Source organism: Vulpes lagopus, chromosome 4 (genome assembly GCF_018345385.1).
Source record: "Vulpes lagopus strain Blue_001 chromosome 4, ASM1834538v1, whole genome shotgun sequence".
NCBI lineage: Eukaryota > Metazoa > Chordata > Mammalia > Carnivora > Canidae > Vulpes > Vulpes lagopus.
The window spans coordinates 36,915,694-36,933,283 of record NC_054827.1 but is presented as its reverse complement, the minus strand read 5'-3'; positions in this window follow the sequence as shown (position 1 = coordinate 36,933,283).

Below are 17,590 nucleotides of genomic sequence, written 5' to 3'. Positions count from 1 at the left end.
GGATCTAGCCCACCTGACTCTGAGTCCAGTGCTCCTCTGCTATGCTCCATGTGTTCTCCTAATGTCCTAAATAATAACTGATTAGAGTTATCAGCAAGTGTGACAAAGTGCTGCAGTGGAAAGTTAAACAAGATTTGAACTCATGGACCTGCTTCTTCAATCATTTGCTTTATTCTTTAGTCACGTGATACCACGTTTTGTATTCTGAGGTGATAATCAACATCATTGACGTATTCACACCTCATTGAGTCAACAAATGGAGTCAGCCTGAAAATGTTTACCTAACAAAATAAGGAGCCTTTTTGTTCCTTCTCCTTGTCACAGAACAGATACTTCTCGTTCCTAATTTTTTTACTAGCATCTTAGAAGACTACCAGTCCCAGGATTTATAAACAGTGCTTCCCTCCAGATAGAGCTTTTATCTTGATTGGGCAGAGAGAGATAAACTACTGCCTCACTGAAAAAGGGCTTTTTGAAGACATTTACTGTATATAAGTTCTGCTATGTGCTGGAGAACGATGCCCAGGAATGAGGGGGAATATTGCTTATTGTTGTATGTACAGTTCTATTCTTTTTTTTTTTTCAGTCATACAGTGATCCCAGGTAAATTAAGAAAACAAGTAATTTGACAATAGCACATTGCAGTTGAATTTCATCAAAAGAGCAGTGGACATTTGTCCGTTAACTCTTGGATGATTTGTACATGTCTCCTCTTTCTCTGGGGAAGGAAGAGGCTGCTAGAGCCAATTTCCCGAGTCTCTCTACGGCTGGAGCTAGCATCATCATGGGCAAGGCTCATCCTCTTCCAAGCCTACCACCAACCAACCCACTCTGGGAAAAAATGGGAAATAACACCTCATTTTGAGGTGATTAAGAAGCTGCCACACTTACACAGGCAAGTGCTTCCTAGTCAGGGCTCTCTGTGGTCACTGCCTCGCAGAAGCCTGCTGCAGTTCTGAATTTCTAGTTATGCTGTACTGGACATCAACTATGACCCTGCCATTTTAGATGTGGGGGTTTGTAAAGTCTACTGGTATAATAATAACGTACCTAGTCTTAGTTTTTAGATTGTCTTTCTTCAAAGGGACCACTCAGACACAGATAAATCAAGGAGCCAGCCAGGCAGTAACAATCCATAAGAGGAGACAAACTTATCACCAGAATAAATCAGAACCATAGCCCAGTTAGCCTGAGTAAAATGTAATTGTTCTCACTAGTTTTGAAATAGACAACATTCTGGAATGGGAAAATGAACACCATGCACACCTGTGCACACACAGACACACACGCATTTATCTCTGTTGAATATTTTATTAATGTATACATGTTAAATAGTAACTACTTGCCTTCAGCTGATTTTCTGAAATCAAATAATATATGGCATAACGTATACTGAAGTGAATAAGTTCTTTATCTAAAATGTTAAACCTTTTAATACACCTCCTAAGATATTCTCTGGCTCAGAAAAATCACAAAAGGAAACAGAAGTGCAAACAAGAACTATACAAAAATGGAAAATAAATTCAAAAAAATTTATCAACAACCAATGACATAAATCAAATGACTCTAACACAATACAAAGTTCATTACTATACACTAGTTTCTTCCCATTCCCACTTACTAAAGGCTAAGTAATCATTTAAAGAATGTAATCTGAGCTGTGTTGCATTACTGGCTCACTTGGAGTGCTCACATAAAAATCTTGACCCAATGTCAGAACCACTCATATTTTTTCACCATCAAACAACAAGGGGAAAAAAATGGCCTCTGACGCTTCAGAAAACAGAAAACAAAGAAAATAGGCAATTTCTTTAAAAGTTACACACGTAATACCCACACAATACAACCATTGCATTCTTAGGTACTTACCCAGAAGAAAGGGAAGTGTGGGGCACCTGGATGGCTCAGTCAGTTAAACATCTGACTTTTGATTTCAGCTCAGGTCATGATCTCAGGGTTGTGAGACTGAGCCCCAAAGTTGGCTCTGCAGTCAGTGGAGAGTCTGCTTGAGCTTTTCTACCCCTCTCCCCACTCGTGCATGATCTCTCTCTTCCTCTCTTAAAAAATAAAAATAAATAAAATGTCAAATCCACTTGTTTATTAGACAAGGAAAAAGAAAAAAAAAAGAAAAGGAAGTGCCTGCCCAAACAAAGATTAATACACAAATATTCATAGCAGCATTATTTGTAATGGGCAAAAGCCAGAAACGACCCAAATGTCTACCAAGAGTTGAATGAATAAAAATTATGATTTTTCCCTACTCTCAGTTTATAAAGAAATTCATTCCTATTTATTTCTTAAAAAAAAAAAAGGAAAGAAAGAAAAAAGATGTGGTATATCTATACAACAGAATACTACTCAGAATAAAGATGAATGAACGATTCACTCAACAACACAGATAAATCTCAAAACAGTTATGCCAAGTGAAAAAAGCCAGAACAAAGAAAAGTACATATTGTACAATTTAATTTATAATTCTAGAAAATGCAAACTAATCTGCAGTGCCAGGAAGAAGACTGGTGGTTGCTTGAGTATGGGGAGGGCAGAAAGGTGTAGAGAGGAGAATTATAAGGACATGAGAAAATGGGGGTGATATGTTCACAACTTTTATTATAGTAATAGTTTTGTCAAAACTTAGTAATGTCAAAACTTAGCAAATTGCACATTCCATATGTGTTGTTCATTGGATGTTAATTATACTTCTATAAAACGATTTTTAATTAATTTTTAAAATTTTTAAATAGGCCTTTGTATTTGAAAGAACACATTTTGTATCTTGCATTCAGTTAAGAATCAGGAAAACTTTTGGAAATGAATTAAATGATCCTGACCTTTTATGTTCAATGGCTAAAATGTTGGTTCTCCAAGTTTAGTAGACATAGAATACATGAGCTATTCCTTTAAATGCAGATTCTTGTGTTTCAGAGGTGTGCTAAACGTGTTTAACAACCAGCTCTCCAAAACACCAAAAAACAAAACAGTGTAGTCATTTTATGCATACATCATGATATATTTTGCCAATAAAGTAGATGCGTAGTACATAATTTACAGATAATAATACATTCAATGTATTTAAATGTTGTTTTTGCTAATTTCATAATCTAATTCATTCTTCAAGAGTGCTTTGATTTTTGCCAAACTCTATCTATGGCCTGCCCATGGTTGCAGTTGATGAACAAGTGACATGAATGTTAATATTTCCATTTATGTGAATGAATAAAACAGAAGTGAAATATCATTTATTAATAATGTGAAAGATGTCTTTGCTGAATTTTATAACAGTTTTTAAATATTTCCTCATATTTGGTACCATCAATGATGGCTATAGACATGACACACTTAAATTTAATCTGCATTAACATTTTCTCCAGCACTTTCTATTTTTTTTTAAAGATTTTATTTATTTATTCATGAGAGACACAGAGAGAGAGGGAGACACAGGCAGAGGGAGAAGCAGGCTCCCTACGAGGAGCCTGACGCAGGACTCAGTCCCAAGACCCCAGGATCATGACCTGAACCAAAAGCAGATGCTCAACCACTGAGCCACCCAGGGACCCCACTCCAGTACTTTCTAAAGTCTAGACACTAAATAAAACAACTCTGGTTGCTGAGTGAAATTTGCCAATTTCCTTGGTAGAAATGTCCTACATGGCGAATTTCAAGCTACTGCTGAATGTGCAGTTGAGGAGAGATGTCTGTGGCACACCATTACACAGTATTTGCAGCAGACAGATACACAATGGACATAACCTCAAAAGCATAGATAATGGGAAAGTGTAGCAAAGTCTATAGAAAACAATGAGTTTTGAGTATTTATTACCTGTGTTTTTAATATAATTCACTTGATTGAAAGCTTATATAATTTAATTTTTAATGATCTTTAGTCACTGGTTTATAAAACCCCTTAAAATGTAATAGTTGGTTCTAAAGATCCAGTAGAAATTGGCTCCAGCAAACCACTGGCTGCTTTTCAGTCCTAAGGAACTATATCTTCTGGGACTGGGGGTCAGGAATTTGCATTTTTAATATGTCCCAAGTGATTCTGATACGAGGTGGATAGATAATCTAATTGCATTTTTTTTTCTTTTTTACTAGTAAGTAGATAATCTTCAGAGGCAATATGTTATGGGGAAAACACAGGATTTAGTACTGGGAGCACTGAAGTTCTAGCTCTAGGTCTATCACCAATTATATGGCCTTGGGCAAATCACTAACCCTGTAAAGTTTCCTAATCTAATAAGGAGGGAGTGGGACTAAAAAAGGATTGGTAGATGTAATTTTAAAAAGGTTTACTTGCAGGCAGCCCTGGTGGCATAGCGGTTTGGCGCCGCCTGCAGCCCAGGGTGTGATCCTGGAGATCTGGGGTCGAGTCCCATCTCCAGCTCCCTGCGTAGAGTCAGCTTCTCCCTCTGCCTGTGTCTCTGCCCCTCTCTCTGTGTCTCTATGGACAAGTAAATAAAGTCTTTAAAAAAAAAAAAAAAAAGGTTTACTTGCATACTGTAGTATTTATGGTCTATATAATCTAATATCTATGATTTGTTTTGAAATGCTTCTGGAAACAAAGAGAAAAGGTAAGACTGGTAAACTGGGTGAAGAGAACATGAGGATTTATTATACAGTTCTGCTTTTGAATCTGTTTGAAATTTTCCGCAATAAAAATTTCTTGGAAAGTCACTAGTAACTTCCCAAGATCATTTTTGTCTTTAAAAATGTTTCACATCATCCTAGGGGTTCTAAATTATTTAATATGACAAGGGTCACAGACTAGCATCTATTACATATTTGATGCTTAGGAATTCGAATCTAGTCAGGAGTCTCAGAGCAGATCAATAGCTGAGTCAGGACTCTAACACCAGCCATCTGGGCTCCAAAGCTCATGTGCCTAATTCAGTTAGAACAAACACCTAAGGGTTTGTGGCTGTGTGGCTCCACAGCATCAAATGGGAACATGGAGATGAGAAGGAGGCTGAGATGGGTAAGCTGACTCAGACCTTCCAGGTTAGGCTTCAATCTGGTATTCAAAATACACTCTGCTGGGGACGCCTGGGTGGCTCAGAGGTTGAGCATCTGCCTTTTGCTTAGGACATGATCCTGGGGTCCTAGGATGGAGTTCCACACAGGCTCCCCGCAGGGAACCTGCTTCTCCCTCTGCCTGTGTGTCTGCCTCTCTCTGTGCATCTCTCATGAATAAATAAATAAAATCTTTTTAAAAATAAAAATAGAAGAGGGACCAAAATGAGCAAGGAGAAACCAACAAAACATAGAGCCAATAAGGAGCCAAGAATTTTTTTTTAAAAGAACCAAACAGATTTTTTAAATGTAATCGTTGATGCTAAAGCCTTGGTGGGTGAATAAAATGGCAGATTAGAAGTAGGTGGAAGTGAATTTGAGGATAGATTAGGAGGTAAGAGATAAGGCAAAAAGAGATAAGCAAGTAAAGAAGGTGTCATGTACCAAGTGGCATGAATGAAAATGATAACCCTATTAGTTATTGTCTAAACTGGGACATACATCTAGAGTCGAAAAGGGCATTCTTCACCATTATCTTCAAACAACAGACGTAAGCAGGGCCTTACTGGACAAACTGGACGCAAGGTCACCACGTTAGAGCAACTGGTGAAACAAGATCATCTCCGCAGCACGGTGATGAGACCACACACTGCTCACCCTCCACAACAGAGCCAGAGGACTGCCAAACACTGTCTGAGAATTACCGAGAACAAAGTCGGGACCTCGACGTATGAACTCAGAACAACTAGGTTTCTAGAATAAAGCTGAAATAAAGACCTTTTTTTAGATAAACAAAAATTGCAAGTTTATTTCCAGTTCGTCTTCACTGAAGGAACTTCTACAAGAACTTTAGGGGGGAAAGAAAAACAAAAATGAAAATCTACTGCAGGAGGCAAAGTATGAGATGTAGGAAGAAATAAAGAAATGATGAAGTGTGAAGGTATGTATGTACCTAAAGCAGGTATTATCGTATAAAATAAAAATGTCTAATTTGATGGGTTAAAAAAAGAGAGAGAGAATGAAATGCTGGACAGCAGTAGCACACTAATTAGGAAAGAATCTGGGGTGCCTGAGTGACTCAGTCTGTGAAGATCCACCTGCAGCTCGGGTCACAATCTCAGGGCCCTGGGATGAAGCCCAGCATCGGGCTCCCTGCTCAGCAGTGAGCCTGCTTCTCCCTTTCCCTCTCTCACTCTCACTCTTTCTCAAGTAAATAAATAAAATCTTTAAATAAAATAAAATAGGGACTCCTGGGTGGCTCAGCGGTTGAGTGTCTGCCTTGGGCTCAGGTTGTGATCCTGGAGTCCTGGGATCGAGCCCCACATCAGACTCCCTGCATGGAGCCTGCTTCTCCCTCTGCCTATGTCTCTGCCTCTCTCTCTCTCTCTCTCTCTCTCTCTCTGTGTGTGACTATCATAAATAAATAAAAATTAAAAAAAAACAAGAGTAACAATTAAGAAGTCTAATAATTTGACATCATTTTAACCCACATGAGATATGTGTATGGCACAACCCAGCAGTTCCACTCCAATGTGTGTAGTAGAAAAACTCACGTACATGTGTATAGAAATGACGATATTTTTAGAGATACATTTATAATATTAAAAACTAGAAAAGAGGGCTAGGGCTGTCATAACAAAATACTAATGGAAACCTTAAACATCAGAAATTTTTTTTTTCACAGTTTTAGAGTCTAGACATCAGAAATCAAGGTGTCAGTGGGTTAGGTTTCCATTGAGGCCTCTCTTCTTGATTTGCAGATAGCTGCTGTGTCCTCAAATGGTCCTTCCTCTGTACGTGTACCTTCCTGAAATCCTCTTATTAGGACACCAGTCAGATTGGACCAGAGCCCATCCTACAGTCTCATTTTAACTTAATCATCTCTTCAAAGATCCCATCTCCAAATACAGTCACATTCTGAGGCACTGGGGTTTAGAGCTTCAAAATATGAGTTTGGGAGAACACAGTTCAACACATAACATACCAAAATGTATATCAACAGGAGGATATTCTATAATAATTACTCAAAGTAGTATCATACTATAGTAATGTAACAAGTAACAACTGTATGTGAGAAGATGGATAATGTTGAATGGAGAAGGAAGTCACAAAAGACTACCTCCATTATGATACCTTTTTGTATAAAAAAGAAAAGGAAAACTAAAAGGCGTATAATTTAAGGATTTATATATATGATTCACTATTTGAAAAAGCCAAGGAATGATTAAAGATAAAAGCCAGTACAGTGGTTAATGTCTTCGGGAGAAGGAGGAGGATGGAACTCTGGAGGAGCTCACAGTATTAATAATGTTCTAACTCATAAGCTGAATGGTAGGCTTAGGAATATTTATTTAATACATTTTATATACATGTATAAGGCATAAAATATATACATGTATATAGTTACTTATACACATTGTTTTGTATGCATCAACTATTGCTCAATAACGTTAGATATTAAAAATACCTCTTATGATAACATATTTTCACATAGACCTATTTGGGAATGGATGCCTGCCTTAATTTCTTATATCCTTAGAATAACTTAGCAGAGGGTGTAAAATTATAATGTCTTTGTAGAGAATAGAACATGACTCTAGCATGATTGTCCATATATTACACTCTCTTCCCTTCTGTGGTTCAAATACAGCACAGTGGTAATCACAGCAATAGCACAGTCAAAATCTACCTATTTCTTTTCATCTCTTGTCCTTGAAAATTAATTATTGTAATAATATAATCATACTGACAACTTTCTTTAGAGCTGTTTTTCAACCTCAGCACTATTGACAATTTGGACTAAATAATTTTGTATTGTGGAAAATCATCCTCCAGTGTAAATGTTCAGCAGCATCCCTGGCCTTTACCACTAGATGTCAGTAGCACATCCCTGCCCCTAACCCCCAGTCATGACAATCAAAAAAAAATGTGTCCAGCAGTTGCCAAATGTCCCTTGGAATAAAATTACCAGTTTCAGAACCAATGTTCTAGACCATTCCTGATACAAATGAAACTAGGATACCACACGCTGGAATTACATTTTTCCCCATATTACTCTACTTTCCTATCTTGCTAAGTAAATCCCTATTTTGTTTCTTAATGTAAGATCTTAGCCACCAAATAACAGTGTTGACCACATTGTGACATCAAAACACTAATGATAAATAACGCGATTTTTAAAAAATATTTCATTTCACAAAATAGTTGTGCATGTAGAGTGAAGGCACCTGAACAACTGTGTTGTCCTGGCCAAAAAACCTTAAATTTCAATCTTCGACAGCTGTGAATAAATCCATGCTTTTACTTAAACTTTCCCAATTATGTCATGGAACTATAAAATACCATACAGAAGTTTTTCTTTCTACTTTTTCATATAAGCCTCCTTATGTATTTAAGAATTATTAATAGAGTGAATTTATCAGAAACAAAATTATTGCTTCAAAGTTATGAACAGTTTTGGAGCTCTTAAGTGTGTTACCAAACTGCTATACCAAAGAATTGCACCATCTACCATCTCTGATTTGAAATAATACTGCTTATTAGAGAACACAACTAAAACAATAAGACTTTTTCTACTCACCTTGAAGATACTGGCTTTCTCAGTTCTTTGAAATGCTTTCCAATTTCTAAAAACTCAATTCTAGAAATCCAATTTCTAAAAGGAAATCTCTTCAACATGATAAAGGCAATACACAAAAACAAAACAAAACAAACAACCTAGGGCTAACATTGCACTCAATAGTGAAAGCACTTCTCCCATTCAGGAACAAGACATATCCACTTTTGCCATTTCTACTCCACATAGTACTAGCAGTTCTTACCAAAGCAATTAGGCAAGAAAAAGAAATAAAGGCATCTAAATTGGAAAGGAAGAAATCATCTGTTTTCAGATGACATGGTTTTTATATGTTAAAAAAAACTCTAAAGTTTCAACACATAAAACCTGTTAGGACTTATGCCTGGGTGGCTCAGTAGTTGAGCGTCTGTCTGCCTTTGGCTCAGGGCATGATCCCAGGATCCTGGGATCCAGTCCCACATCAGGCTCCCTGCATGGAGGCTGCTTCTTCTTCTGCCTATGTCTCTGCCTCTCTCTCTCTCTGTATCTCTCATGAATAAATAAATAAAATCTTTAAAAAAAGAACTTATAAATGAATTCAATGAAGTTACAGGATACAAAAGCAATATACAAAAGTCAGTTCAATTTCTGTATACAAACAATGAACATTCTGAAAACAAAATTAAGAAAACAATTCCACAGGCACCTGGGTGGCTCAGTTGGTTAAGCATCTGCCTTCATCTCAGGTCATGATCCCAGCGTCCTGGGATTGAATCTTGCATTGGTCTCCCTACTCAGTAGGGAGTCTGTTTCTCCCTCTGGCACTCCTCCTGCTCAAGCTTGTACTCTCTCTGTCTCTGTCTCTCTCTCTCTTTGAAATAAATAAAATATTTAAAAAATAAAAGAAAACAATTCCATTTACAATAGCACCCAAAGAATAAACATTTATGAATAAATTTAACTAAGGAGGCAAAAGAGATCCTGTGGTCATGGCATGGAAAATTTAATATTGATAAGATGGCAATACCATCCAAAGTGGTCTACAGATTCGGTGTAATCTCTATCAAAATCCCAATGATTTTTTTTTGCAAAAATATAAAAATCCAACTTAAAATTCAAATGACATTTTAAGGGACCTCAAATAGCCAAAACAATCTGTAAGATAAGAACAAAGTTGGAAGTTCTCACATTTCCTAATGTCAAAACTTACTATAAAGCTTCAGCAATCAAAACAATGTGATTCTGACATAAGAACAGACGTAAACCAATGGAATATGACATAGAGCCCCAAAATAAATCTTCATATATATGGTCAATTGATTTAAAAAAAAATTTTTTTTAGAGGGAGACTGTGCATGCATGTGTGGGGGAAGGGGGAGAGAGAGAGAGAGAGAATCTCCAACAGACTCCATGCTGAGCATGGAGCCCAACACAGGGCTCAATCTCACAACCCTGAGATCATGACCTGAGCCAATCAAGAGTTGACTGCTTAACCAACTGAGCCAGCCAGACACCCCTGATCAAATGATTTTTTGACAAGGATGGTCAAAGACCACTCAACAAATTTGTTGAGGAATCTTCAACAAATCATGCTGGAAAAACTGGATATCCTCATACTATATACAAAAAGTAACTCAAAAATTAACAAAAATTTAATCAAAGACCTAAACTTAAAGGCAAAAACTATAAAACTGTTAGAAGAAAACATAGGGGGAAAAAAGAAGAAAACATAGAAGATAAATCTTTATGACTTTGGGTCTAGGGATAATGTCTTGGATATGACACCAAAAGCACAGGCACCAAAAGAAAAAATAAATTAGACATCATCAACATGTAAAACTTTTGTCCATAAAAGGACACTTGGAAAGGTAAAAATACAAAGACAGTATATTTGCAAATCATATATCTGATATTAATATCCAGATTATATAAAGAACTCCTACAACTCAACAACAACAACAAAAAAAACAAATAATTTGATTCACAAATGGGCAATGACTTGAATAGATACTTCACTAAGGAAGATATACAATGGCCAATAAACACATGAAAGGATCCTCAACATCATTAGTCATTAGGGAAACACAGATCAAAATCTGTAATCAATGAGATTACCACTTCATACCCATTACAGTGGCTATTATAAAAAAGAAAAGAAAAGAAAAGAACACATATCTGCCAGAATATGAAGAGACTGGAACCTTTGTGCATTGCTGGTGGGAATTTTAAATGGTGCAGTTGCTATGGAAAACATTTTAGCAGTTTCTCAAAAATTGAAATAAAATAATCATATGATTTAGGAATCCCACTCTCAGATATATACCCCAAAGAATTGAAGCCAAAGATTCAAACAGATACAGACACCTGTACATCAATGCTCATTGCAGCACTCCTCACAACAGCCAAAAGGTAGAAACACCTTTTGTCTGTCAATTGAAAGGTAAATGAAATGTATTCTATACATACGATGGTATATTATTCAGCTATAAAAATAATGAAATTGTGATGCATGCAAATACATGGATGAACCTTGAAAATAATGCTATGCCAGACACTACAGAGCAAATATTATGATTCTACTTATATGAAGTTTGTAGAATAGAGGGATTCACAGAGACATAGAGTAGAACAGAAGTAGTAGGGGCTAGGGTTAAGGGGGAGAGGAGCTACTGTTTAATGGGTCCAGAGCATCTGTTTGGAATGATATGCTGGAACTGGCTGTAGTAATGGTTGTACAGCATTGTAAATGTACTTAATGCCACTGAATTGCACACTTAAAATGGTTAAAATTATAAATTTTATGTATATTTACACATACACAAAAATAAACAGATATTTTGAGATATCAATTGCACAAGTAGGTAAAATTGGAATCAAGGTGAAATCAAATTTTTAATTGATAAACCATGATTTGACAATCTACTCACCCATAGTTGACTATAGTTAAACCCTAGTCATACATGCTTTAGCTAGATACTCCATCATGCTACATTCTTTTTTTTTTTTTTTTTTGAGATTTATTTATTTACTCATGAGAGACACAGAGAGAGAGAGGCAGAGACATAGGCAGAGGGAGAAGCAGGCTCTTCACAGGAGCCCGATGTGGGACTCAATCCTGGATCCCAGGATCTGCCGAAGGCAGCTGCCCAACTGCTGAGCCACCCAGGTGACCCATCATCATCCTACATTCTTTTAATATCTTTACGTGGCAAAATTTAGGCACTTACCAATTTTTGAAACAAAAAATGTGGTTCTTAAATTAGAAAATAAGAGGACCTAATTCTGATACTTAAAAAGAGGCATTTACAAAAATCAGCTAAAAAAAAACAAAACAAGATACAACTTTTTTCATAGTAGTATTCAGCCATGTATAGGAAACAGCAGGCAAGTCCTTACTTTGTTCATCTGTAAAATGGGGTTAGCATTACTTGTTATGCACCACTTTATCTGCCCTGCTCTTCCCTTCAACCAACACCGAAAGGTAAACATCTGAGCAAAATTTAGACTCTAAATGGAATGCAAGAAAATGGGTAATCTTATTTTTTTTAATTTTACTTCATGTTTAAAATACATCTTAAGGGGATCCCTGGGTGGCGCAGCGGTTTGGCGCCTGCCTTTGGCCCAGGGCGCGATCCTGGAGACTCGGGATCGAATCCCACGTCGGGCTCCCGGTGCATGGAGCCTGCTTCTCCCTCTGCCTGTGTCTCTGCCTCTCTCTCTCTCTGACTATCATAAATAAAAAAAAATAAAAAAAAAATAAACATTTATAAAAAAATAAAAAATAAAATACATCTTAAAATATATATAGTACTTTCGGGGCACCCAGGTGTCTCAGTCAGGACCATCTGGCCTTTTCTTTAAAAAAAAAAAAGATGTATTTATTTATTTATTTGTTTGTTTATTTATTTATCTATCTATCTGGGATCCCTGGGTGGCGCAGCGGTTTGGCGCTTGTCTTTGGCCCAGGGCGCGATCCTGGAGACCCCGGATCGAATCCCACATCAGGCTCCCGGTGCATGGAGCCTGCTTCTCCCTCTGCCTGTGTCTCTGCCTCTCTCTCTCTCTCTCTGTGACTATCATAAATAAATAAAAATTTAAAAAAAAAAAAAAAAAGATTTATTTATCTATCTATCTAAGGGAGAAAGAGTGAGAGTGCAAGTGCACAAGTGGGGGGAGAGGTAGCGGGAGAATCTTAAGCAGGTTCCGCACTCAGAGCAGAACCTGACTCAAGCACACTATCCCACAATCCTGAGATCATGTCCTCAGCTGGAATCAAGAGTTGGATTCTTAACCAACTGAGCCATCCAGGCACCAAACCATCAGACTCTTGATTTCACCTCAGGCATTGATCTCAGTGTCATGAGTTCAAGTCTCCCACTGGGCTCCATGCTGGGCATGGAGTCTACTCAAAAAAAAAAAAAGAAAGAAAGAAAAAACAAACAGCGGCACCTGAGTGCCCCAGTTGGTTAGGCTTCTGACTCAGGTCATGGTCTTGGGGGTCTTGGTATTGAGTCCCATTGGGGCTCTGTGCTCAGCAGGGAGTCAATGCTTGAGATTTTCTCTCTTTACCCCTTCCCCTGCTCGCGTTCTCTCTCTCCCTCTCAAATGAATAAATGAATAAATGAATAAATAAATAAATCTGTTTAAAAAACAAACAAACAACAAAAAGATATATAGTACTTTTTTGTTTTCATTAAGCAAATTCTGGGGGGGGGGAATCTTTTCACAAGGATGCACACATAAACTTTTTGTGTTTTGTATGAAGAGAAATCTAGTCTTACCAAAGTTTAAAACCTATTTTTATGTAACACTCTTTTAAAATGGCATTAAATTACACACAAATCAATAAACCAAGAACACCAAAAGGAGGTCCTCTTATACTTCAGGATTTAAGACATGATAACAGAGGCACTGTAAGAAGGTATGTAACAGAGGCATTGGGGGAAGACTGGGATGATGCAGCCTGTGGTTTGAGGGGCACTGGGCTCACCATGTGGGGAAAAAAATTGCATTTAGATCATCATCTCACAATATACAGACCAAAATTAATTTCTTGAAAAATTAAATTACATTTAGATCATCACCTTATAATATATGCCAAAATAAAAACTATAGTAAAAACTAGCAAGATAAAGAACTTAGTATTTATTGCCTTTAAATGAAAAGGCCTTTTTAAACTGAAAAGAACTTTTTTTAAATCACAAAGGAAAATATCAGCAAATTTGACTGCAAACACAACAAAGGCAAAATTAAAGCCTTACAACAAGCAGAAAAATATATATATACATTTCTAGCAAGCATAAAAGACAGAGGTAAATACCTTTTCTTCATAAAGGACTAATAACAAACTCATTCCTCCCTCACTACCACTACTACCACCACCAAAAAAATAAAAAATAAAAAATTTAAAAAGCCTAACTTCTAAATCTTAGAGAATAGTCTGGAGATGTACATATCAAACAAGCCCTGGGGAGTGAGATTAAGGAGATGCTTTATATTGTTGTAATTTCACGATAAGTATGCATTCCTCTTGTAATTTAAAAAGACATACATTTTTGAGGAAAAAATGCAACATCACAACAGATAAAAAATTCATTATAAAAGGAAATAATAGTAATAAACATTGGTAAATGATTAAACTGAGTCATAATCAAAAAGAAACCAATGAAATACACACACAGTGATTTTGCTTCTATCAAATTAGGAAAAATGGGTGGGGGGTGGGGGTGACTGGGCACTGAGGGGGGCACTTGATGGGATGAGCACTGGGTGTTATGCTATATGTTGGCAAATTGAACTCCAATAATAAACAAACAAACAAGCAAACAAATTATGAAAGAGTATGAAACATAATTTCCAGTGCTGTCATGCACCTATGTCAGCAGTATGAATTGCCACAACCCTTTGGTAAGGCAATTTGAAAATACATTCCAAGTGCTCTAAAACTATTCATTACCTTGAGCAAATAATTTCCTTTCTGACAAATCTAGTCTAAGAAATAATCCATTCAGAATAAATCCACTCTAAGAAATAATATACTAAGAGCTTTATATTAAAAACTAGAAATAATAAATATCCAACAATATGGAAATAATTAAATGGATTCTGTATACATGCAATGAAATAGTAAACAATCAGTAAAATTGAATGCAGTATAATATTAAACAATCAGTAAAAGGACAAAGACTTCAAAAAGATGTCTAGTGGACTATAAAAATACACCCAAAATATGTAGCATCACAGAAAAAATTTTTACAAAAAATCAGAATTCAAAACTGTTTATACACTATAATTATAGTTACATGCTTTTAAAAAATACTGCCGATTTCAAGCTGTACTACAAAGCTGTGATCAAGATAGTGTGGTATTGGCACAAAAACAGACACATAGATCAATGGAACAGAATAGAGAACCCAGAAATGGACCCTCAACTCTATGGTCAACTAATATTCGACAAAGGAGGAATGACTATCCACTGGAAAAAGGACAGTCTTTTCAATAAACGGTGCTGGGAAAATTGGACAGCCATGTGCAGAATGAAACTGGACCATTCTCTTACACCAGACATAAAGATAAATCCAAAATGGATGAAAGATCTAAATGTGAAACAAGAATCCTTCAAAATCCTAGAGAAGAACACAGGCAACACCCTTTTGGAACTTTCCCACAGCAACTTCTTGCAAGACACATCTATGAAGGCAAAGGAAACAAAAGCAAAAATGAACTATTAGGACTTAAGCAAGATAAAAAGCTTCTGCACAGCAAAGGAAACAGTCAACAAACTAAAAGACAACCTACAGAATGGGAGAAGATATTTACAAATGACCTATCAGATAAAGGGCTAGTATCCAAGATCTATAAAGAACTTATTAAACTCAACACTCGAGAAACAAAAAACACAATCATGAAATGGGCAAAAAACATGAACAGACATTTCACCAAAGAAGACCTACACATGGCCAACAAGCACATGAGGAAATGCTCTGCATCACTTGCCATCAGGGAAATACAAATCAAAACCACAAATGACATACCACATCACACCAGTGAGAATGGTGAAAATTAACAAGACAGGAAACAACAAATGTTGGAGAGGATGTGGAGAAAGGGGAACACTCTTGCACTGTTGGTGGGAATGTGAACTGGTGCAGCAACTCCAGAATACTGTGTGGAGGTTTCTCAAAGAGTTAAAAATAGTTACCCTCCAACCCAGCAATTGCACTACTGGGGATTTACCCGAAAGATAGAGATGCAGTGAAAAGCTGAGACACCTGCACCCCAATGTTTATGAGTAGTAATGTCCACAATAGCCAAACTGTGGAAGGAGCCTTGATGTCCTTCGACAGATGAATGGATAAAGAAGATGTGGTCTATATATACAAAGGAATATTACTCAGCCATCAAAAACACCGAATATCCACCATTTGCTTCAACGTGGATGGAACTGGAGGGTATTATGGAGAGTGAAGTAAGTCAATTGGAGAAGGACGATCATTATATGGTGTCACTCATATGGGGAATATAAAAAATAGTGAAAAGGATTATAGCGGAAAGGAGAGAAAATGAGTGGGATAAATTAGAGAGGGAATCAAAAATGAGAGACTCCTAACTCTGGCAAGTGAACAAAGGCTAGTGGAAGGAGAGGTGAGCAGGGGGATAGGGTGCCTAGGTGATGGGCATGAAGGGGGCTTCATTCACTTGATGGGATGAGCACTGGGTGTTATATGTTGGCAAATCAAACTTCAATACTATATATATATATATATATATATATATATATATATATATATATATATAAATACCTATACACAGAAGGAAGGGAACAGAAATAAATATGAATGTTACCCAAAGAAGATTGTGTCTTCATGTGAGTAAGCTCTTAACCACAGGGCAAGAATGTAGGCAGTATTCAATAGAATAGCCATTAGTACTGTTCTGATTATCATTGTTGATGGGACTACAGTTTGTTTTTATTTTTATTACTTTAAAATAAAAAATAATCATTTCAAAAAGCATCAAAAACTAGATACTGGGGAGAGGGGGTACCTGGGTGGCTCAGTCAGTTAAGCATCTGCCTTTGGCTCAGATCATGATCTCAGGGTCTTGGGATCGAGCCCCACTTGGGCTCCCTGCTCAGTGGGTAGTCTGCTTCTCTCTCCCTCTGTCCCTCCCCAATGCTCGTTTTCTTTCTCTATCTCAGATAAATTAATAAAATATTTTTAAAGAAACACAACTAAATATTAGTGGTGGTGACTTCTGGGTAGTAGAATTGTGGGTAATTCATACACTTTTTTTTCTTTTTCACTTGTCTGTTTTTTCTGAATTTCATACAAGAAACTTGTATTGCTTCTATAAGCTTTAAAGGATTTTAAAGTTTTAAAATTTTTAACACATATATTTAACATGTGGTTTTTACTGATCTGAAAACATTGCTGTTCTTAAAATCACCCTGAGCCAATTTACTAAACTATATTCACTACAGTAGGTTGATATTGCTCAAGGTAAGTGTCCTGGAAATCAAGACATACACTTTTTATACTACACACCCTGTCAAGTTTTACATTTGAACACTGAATGTGTGTAAATATATTACCTGTGTAATTTTTTAAATAATTTAAAAGAAAACCTGAAGAAAAAAAACCCTGCTTTTTTCTCAGACTATAATCGGGGTACACAATATTCTTGCTAAAAAAGTAATTCAGTAACTAAACTAGTCAACTCAAACTAGTAGTCTCAAACAGATAACATAGCTTTAGGATAGAGATTACTGTGTTTAGAAGGTAGCTCAGAAAAAGAAAAAAGCCAAGTAGCCAGCTATTTCTTCATTTTGTTGTCTTGGTAACTGAGGCAGCTGTATGAACTGTTTTCTATTATTTTCCAATTCTGTCACAGAAAGAAATCTTCAAATGGGAAAGCAGATGTGCCAAGGGTATAATTAATCTCCCTGCAAATGGCCCATTAAAATAATGTCAGTGGACGTAGGATGAAAATGAATCCAAACTAAGGAACTGGAAAAATACAAGG